This window comes from Hipposideros armiger, unplaced genomic scaffold (assembly GCF_001890085.2).
Source record: "Hipposideros armiger isolate ML-2016 unplaced genomic scaffold, ASM189008v1 scaffold_21, whole genome shotgun sequence".
Classification (NCBI taxonomy): Eukaryota; Metazoa; Chordata; class Mammalia; order Chiroptera; family Hipposideridae; genus Hipposideros; species Hipposideros armiger.
In genome coordinates this window covers 2,814,652-2,822,284 of record NW_017731371.1, presented here as the reverse complement: position 1 = coordinate 2,822,284, position 7,633 = coordinate 2,814,652, and the positions used below count along the sequence as shown (strand labels likewise).

The following is a 7,633-nucleotide window of genomic DNA, read 5'->3' as shown; positions in this document are numbered from 1 at the left end:
ATCATTCAGTAGCAATAAGTTATTAGAAAAATGACTAGTATATGTAGAACTCAGAAACACCATTTTGGGGAGGTTAATGCATTCCAGCTAGTTTTCTGTTCATTCATGCAATAATGCATTCATTCAATAAGAGCTTACTAAGCAGCTATAATGTGCCACACTCTACCGGTAGATATGAGATGGTGACACCGTCCTTGCATTCAAGGAATTCATTCTTTAGTGAGAAGATGAGATAAATTCTCAGGTTGCTATTGTGGTCGGCCATGCAGGCTAGGGTCAGCACAACTATAGAGGGAGCCATTCACATATAGGATACAGGGGAACCCTGGATTGACCCCAACCCAGCCAACTGGTATCCCCGTTTCCCTGGTCACAGTGATTAGCTCAGAGATGGGCATGTGACCCACTCAGAGCCAAGGTGATGTGAAGAGATATTTGCTGGAGCTTCTAGGAGAAGAAGTTCCCTCTCCCTGAGAGCAACCAAAAGGAGTCCATTTTCTTTCTGGGTGATGGGGTGTGAGGCTGAGGTCAGGAATCGCCTCGGGTGTTTGGCCACTGGGAGCTATGAACCTGGAGTTGTTGAATTTCATCATGTGGAGCCTAAAGAGGAAGGCAGCAAGGAGGTGGGCAGAATAGGGGGAGGAAGCCACCAGGTCCTGAGTGACATCATGGGAGCAGTAGAGCAAGCCTCTTACAAAGCCAGGACTAACTCAGTTGTATACACCCATAAACCCCCCTTTTTGGCTTAGACCAGGTGGAGTGGAATTTGTGAGGAACATTTATTTACTTAAGTATTTATCTATTTTTACTAACATATAGTTGACATACAATATTATATTAGTTTCAAGTGTACAATATAGTGATTCAATATTTATACACCTTATGTGATCACCATAATAAGTCTAGTAACCACCTGTCACCATACAAAGTTATTACGATATTGTTGACTATTGAGTGGGATTTCTTGTCAGAATTGCAAGAATCCTGACCTAGTCACCAACACTAACACCTCCCCTATATGTAATGATTGTGCCTAGTCAGGTATCTACTGGTCATGTTCTCCAGATGTGTATTCCAAATGAGGGTAAGATGGATCTCAGTGGAGTCAGTGAGAGAATGGATACGTTCAGGCTCTTTAAGTTTTGACCTCTAAGAGATGGAGCCAGCTGCTTCCCAATTTATCAATTCTCACGCAACCTGATGTGGAGATGATGACAAAGAGAATGGATACAAAAGGAAGTATTTAACATTTGAAGCTAGCCTCCCAAGCTGACTTGACACTAGATTTGGAGGCTTTTTGGCTTTTTAATATCCTCAGTGACACAGGAATGTGCTTAACATTTATTTATGTGATATTTGATAGAGATTCGCTTAAGTATTTATTGCTTTGATTGTGGTAAAATATACATAACATAAATTTACCACTTTAACCATTTTTAAGTGTTCTGTTTAACAGCATTAGGTACATTCACCATGCTGTGCAACCTCACTACTGTCTACCTCCAGAACTTTTTCATCATCCCAAACAGAAACTCTACCCATTTAATAATAACTCCCCCTTCTCCCTGCAGCCCCTGGTAACCTCTATGCTAGTTCCCGTCTCTATGTATTTGCCTATTCTAGGCAGCTCTATCATAGATACAACTGGAGTCACACAATATTTGTCCTCTTGTGTCTTACTTCACTCCGCATAGCATTTTCGTCCATGTTAGCATAAAGGTTTCCTTTTATGTGTATTCCTCCTGCTTACACCCCCTAAGAGTATTTAATTTCTGCTACTCAAAAAATAGCATGTAAATATTGGGTTACTTTTTAAAAATTAGAACATGCTCAGGAACTGACACATATTTAGGACCCACAGGGACCAGGCAATGTACTAAGCCTTTTACAGACGTTACGTTATTTAGTATTCACAATTCTAACAGTTATGTTACTTTCAAAGACCCAGAGTTGCAGGATCACATGATATTGTAAGTAGGATATGATCCCAGATTTCTCTGACCCAGAGCACATGCTTTTTCCACTTTGTAATGTTCCAGATACTCCAAATTCGAGAGGGTCTAACCATAAACCTATTTCTAGTTTTTGAATAGCTTTAAATTTTCCTGGTTATGTCCTCCTAATTATGTTTTATTTGTGCCAATATAAAGACTAGTTCATGCTAGATGGGTTCACTGAAATCTTTAGCACAGGGCTACCCTCCAGAAACCTACAGGGTGATAGTCTCACCAGGGGACTCAGCTCTCTTTGTCCAAGCCAGAGCACATTACACACCCAACATATACACAGGGGGCCATTTATCTGAACATCTGCTGTGCTTTGCGCACACTAAATGCTCAATACTTTTGCACTGAATGCATGGTATCCTTGGCTTCTCAGAAAGGATCTAGGCTTCCTCAGACATGAGTGCTGATGAACTTCCATGACCATTCTTCAGCAACCTATAGGACCAGTGGAAGTTTTAGGGATGAGATGGAGTTTGCCTCTGCTTCTTTTGCCCTCTACAATCCCTTCACATTCTCTTTTCTTCTCCCTTTTAAAAATAAATAAATGCAAAATTACTTGTGATTTTCAGGATGCTGATCATTCTTATAGAGCTCATCATTTTCCCTGTCCCTCTGTGCTACCATTCGGGCCACCCCAGAGGAATCTTGACCAGCAGCTCTGAGAACAGAAGGTCCAGGGCCACTTCCTATGTGATGGAAATGGGCTTCTGGCAAAGATGTTTTGTTTTCTAGAGGCAGAAAAAAGTGGGTCAGAGGTTTTCTTTCCAAATCTAAGTCAAAACTATTTTTTGGTTAAGGACTTTATAAGGCATTACTCAATTTAACACACAAACCACATTGCCACATATCCCGTTCTTCTGAGAACTAGTTCCCTAAGTTTGGATTGTTGCTAAATGTGCAATTATGCATGCTTCACTCACATATAATTTAACCCTGTCAGTGGCTCTTTTGGGATACTTTGGGGGAAGTAGTGTACATACTGGCAAGCAAACAAGCAGTGCAGTTAGCAGACTTGGGTTGGAATCACAGCTCCAACATTTTATTTCTTGTGAAACAGGAAGTGCTGTTAGCAGACCTGGGTTGGAATCACAGCTCCAACATTTTACTTCCTGTGAGGTTATGAGCAACACTCTGAACCTCCCTCTAGCAATTATTTATTTATTGCTGTGTAACAAACAGCCCCGAATTTAGTAAGACTGAAACAATAAATTTTTTTTTCTTATTATTATGTGGGTAAGAAATTTGGAGTAGGCTTAAATGGGCAGTTCTTCAGGTCTCTCCTGGGTAAGCCAAGCAGATAAAGTCATACAGTGGCTCGAATGGGGGTGCCCACATGTCTGTCTGGGGTTCCTTTATTCTCCTCCCCATAATCATTCCAACAGGTTAGCTTGGGCTAGTTCACACTTGGTCTACGGGTTGCAGCCACAGCCAAAAGAAAGCAAACCCACGTGCAAGCACTTCTTAAACCTTTGCACACATTTGTAATGTCCCATTGGCCAAAGCAAGTATCATGGCCATGCCCAGATTAAAAGGGTGGAGAAATAAACTCTACCTTTAGAAAGGAAGTAAGGCAAGGTCACATTGCAAAAAACCATGACTATGGGAGTAGAAGGAATTATTGCAGCCATCTTGAAAACAAACTTCCTTCTTTATGAAATGGGGACAATAATATATGTAATATAACATTATTGTGAAAACTAAACTTATTCCCTCCTCTTTGTTAGCTAGGTCAGTAAGGCATAGAAATGGAAAGAATGTGGGATAAAGTAAATTGAAATCTCATTATGGAGGGTTCTGAATGCTCAGTTGAGGAATTGGTTGGTATGTATTTTAGCCAGTAATGGGAACTTACTGACACATCATGTACAAGTTGAGTAACATGGTCTGAATATGTTTAGGAAATGATCACTATTTAAAATTATCTACCTCATTTATTTATTGTCTTGTTTATGATCTGTTTTCATCTATCCACTAGATCAGGAGTCTGCAAACTGCAGCTCGTGAGCCACATGAGGCTCTTTGGGTACGTTCCGTCTCAAAAGTTTGCTGACCCCTGAAAGAGCTAATCCTGTCCCTCACAACAATTTAAAAATTATTCGAGAGCCATAAATATATTTTTACAAATAAGGAAAATTTAAAGTAATATTATAAATGAAACTATTATAGTTTTATTTTCATTTTCAATTTTACTTCAGAGTCACATGTACATACCCAAAGAGCTGCTTGTGGCTCGCAAGTCACAGTTTGCCGACCCCTGGCAGCTCTTCTGTCTCAAAAGTTTGCTGACCCCATCACTACATTATAAGAACTATGAGACAGAATAAGAACTTTCTTCAGTTTTCTACTCTGTCCCCAGCATATACAGCCTTGTCTGGCTCAAGAAACATTTGCTGCATTATTAAATGTAGTCCAGTCACTTCAAAATTCCATCCTATGACTTCCAGACTTTTCGCTGCACTCACCCATATCTAGATGCATGATGTCCTCCTGTCCTCAATGTCCTCTAGCACTGTACACAATCCCAGGTATATGACAATTGGAGAAGGGTACAGGTATCTCTTGATTTTGGTTACTTCACTTTTATTAATGAAAGCTAAGATTGAATTTCTTGGCTCACATAGAACTTGTAGGTATCTAAAATTCTAAGGACTTCCTCCTACAAACCACTGTTAATCCAAATCTTAGTCTTATTCTATCCCAAAATTATCACCAAAAATAATTTTTTTAAATAGCAAAAATATGTAAGTGTTGCCATTGTTTCATTTTACTTTCAGTTTCTGGCCCATTCTAATTTGTCAAGATTTCTATGAGTCTATATTGTGTCATCAAATATATTTGCTAGCCTTCTCAGTTTTGTACCAAATTCAAATTTCGTAAGTATACTCCCTCTGTCTACAGCAAAGTAGATGGTAAAATGTTGGACAGGCAAGTATTAACCTGGAAACCTGCCACTACTACACCACTAAAACATCTCCCTCTGGGTTTAACCAACCACACACCAACTCAACTCTCCCCATCTTTAGTTTTCATGTCTCTATCCTTTCTGAGCATGTCATTGGCAATTTGACATGTCTTGCTGAAATTACGATATCAAATGTTTATAGCATTCTGTTTTATACCTACCTATTTAACCAATTCCATTTTTTTAAATTAAAAATATATATATTAGTTGGTAATGGCTTGTTTTCATCTTCTTGTTGACTGATCTGCAGCCTTACCTACGCCTTTCCAAGGGAAAACATCTCCAATTCAATCAATGTTCCACTCTTCTACTACTAGGACTTCTCCTATTATCTCCTCATATCTTCTCGCAGACTTCAGGCATCTCCTCTCTTCTGGAACATCAGCCTTCCTTCTTCATAAGATCATAGCCATTACCGCTGCAGTGTGGTTCTTAAACCTGATTTTGTGTTAAAATCAACCAAAAGCCTTGATAAAACACAGAGTGCTTGACCCCAGAATTGTTCATTCAACAGGTCTAGGGTAAGAGCCAATAACTTGCATTTCTAATGAGTTCCCAGTTGATGTTGATGCTGTTTTTGGGACCTCAATTTTAGAACCACCTCTCTTAAAAAAAAAAAAAAGTGGGCCAGCCAAGTGGCACATTGGTTAAGAACTGGCTTGGGATGCCAGAGAGCCCCGGTTCGGATCCCACATATGAGGGCCAGTGACACTGCCCTCTACAGCTAAGATGCTGAACAACAGCTCGACCTGGAGCTGGGCTGCTGTGGGTCACTGGCGACGGCGTGGGCTGCTGTCCCTGTGGAAGTGGGTTGCCATAAGCTACCGTGTGTAGCCAGCAGCCAGTGTGAGCGGCCAGCAGCTGCAGTGAGTGGCCATCCAGAAGCCGGAGACTATCTGCCTCACCCGGGAAGAGCGCAATGATGGTGCCAGCTTGGGCTAGTGAAGCGACATCCTCCACAATTAGACTGAAAAACAAAACAACAGCAACTTGTCTGTTCTCCTTCCCCCGATTCCCCAATAAAATCTTTTTTAAAAAAAGCAACTCACCTCTGATTTTACAAACACCCTCTAAATTGGTGTTCCAGTTTCCTCTTCCTCTATAAAGAGCCAAACTTCCTCTGAACTTTACCTAACCTTGCAGTCTTCTCACCTCATGTTCCCTCTGACACCATGGAAATATCTTTTAGCAAGTTCACCAATGGTTTTCTTGTTGCCACATCCAAAGGTCATTTCTCTGACCCACTCTTATTCTATCTCTCCACAATACTAAGAATGTCTTTCCTAAAATGCTTTTCTTCTTCTACAACTTTCCAAAATACCATGTTCTTTTATGCTTTGCCTCCTAATTCACTGGCTACCTTTTATTCTCTTTTGCCGACTCCCTCTACACTCCCCAAATTCTAAAAGCTGGTGTGCTTCAGGGCTTGGTTCTAGGCTTTCTTCTCTATCTCATTCTCTCCCTACGTGGTCTTACCTAGTGCCATGGTTTTAAATACCACAACTTCCACATCTATACCTATTAGCTAAGACCTCTCTCCTGAACTTTAGACATATATGCAAGTGGAGACCCAACATCCACATTGTATGTCTCTCAGTCATCTCAAAGTTAAATCTTTATTTATCATCTTTTACTTAGCCCTCTCCTAATTATCCTGGCAGTAGAAAGAATTATGGCCCTCCCAAGATGTTTACATACTAATTCCTGGATCCTGTGAATATGTTACCTTATGTGGCCAAAGGGACTTTGCAGATGTGATTAAAATGGGAAGATTATCCTGGATTATCTGGGTGAGCCCAATATATTCCCAAATTTCCTTTAAAGTGAAAGAAGGGGTCAGACGAGAGGAGATTTGACAATGGAAAAGAAAAGTAGAGATATAGCAGTGTGATCATCCAAGTGGGCACAATCTAATCTTTAAAGGCAGAGAACCTTTCCCAGCTGTGGACAGTGGCAGATGTGATGATAGAAGGAAGCTCAGACAGATGAGATGCAAAATAATGTTATGAGATGAGTCAAGAAATGTTGATGATCTTTAGAATCTAGAAATGGCAAGGAGACAGATTCTCCCCTAGAGCCTCTAGAACAGAACACAGTGCTGACTACACCTGGGTTTTAGCCCAGTAAGACTCATGTTGAACTTCGGGCCTATAGAACTGTAAGATAATAAATTTGTGTTGTTTTAAACTGCTAAATTTGTGGTAATTTCTTATAGTAGCAATGGAAAATTAATATAATCCTCATCTCTGGAAGTGGCACCAACATCTACCCAGGGTCATTCTTTTTTTTTTCTTTTTAAAGATTTTATTGGGGAATTGGGGGAGGGGAACAGTGTTAGGGAATCCTGGAAGGGGAACAGACAATTTGCTGTCCTTTTGTTCTTCAGTCTAGTTGTGGAGGATGTTGCTTCACTGTCCCATGTTGGTATTATCATTGAGCTCTTCCCAGGAGAGGGAGTCGCTCGCCAGCCATTGGACGGTGCTCACGGCGGCTCACAAAAGCTGACGCCTGCTGCCGGCAAGCCCCACTGTAGCCTACGCCGTTGCTGGCGACTCAACGGCAGCCCAGCTCAAGGTCCAGCTGTTGTTCACCATCTTAGCTGTAGAGGGCGCAGCATCACTGGCCCTCATGTGGGATCTGAACCGGGGCCCTGCTGCTCAGAGGT

General features: G+C 41.0%; 1 pseudogene; it reads right to left on the bottom strand.

Annotated features, from left to right (window-relative positions):
- Window positions 1-528: 528 nt before the first annotated feature.
- The window catches only part of LOC109379028 (eukaryotic translation elongation factor 1 epsilon-1 pseudogene), an 11,145-nt pseudogene continuing 4,040 nt past the window's right edge, over window positions 529-7,633 (bottom strand).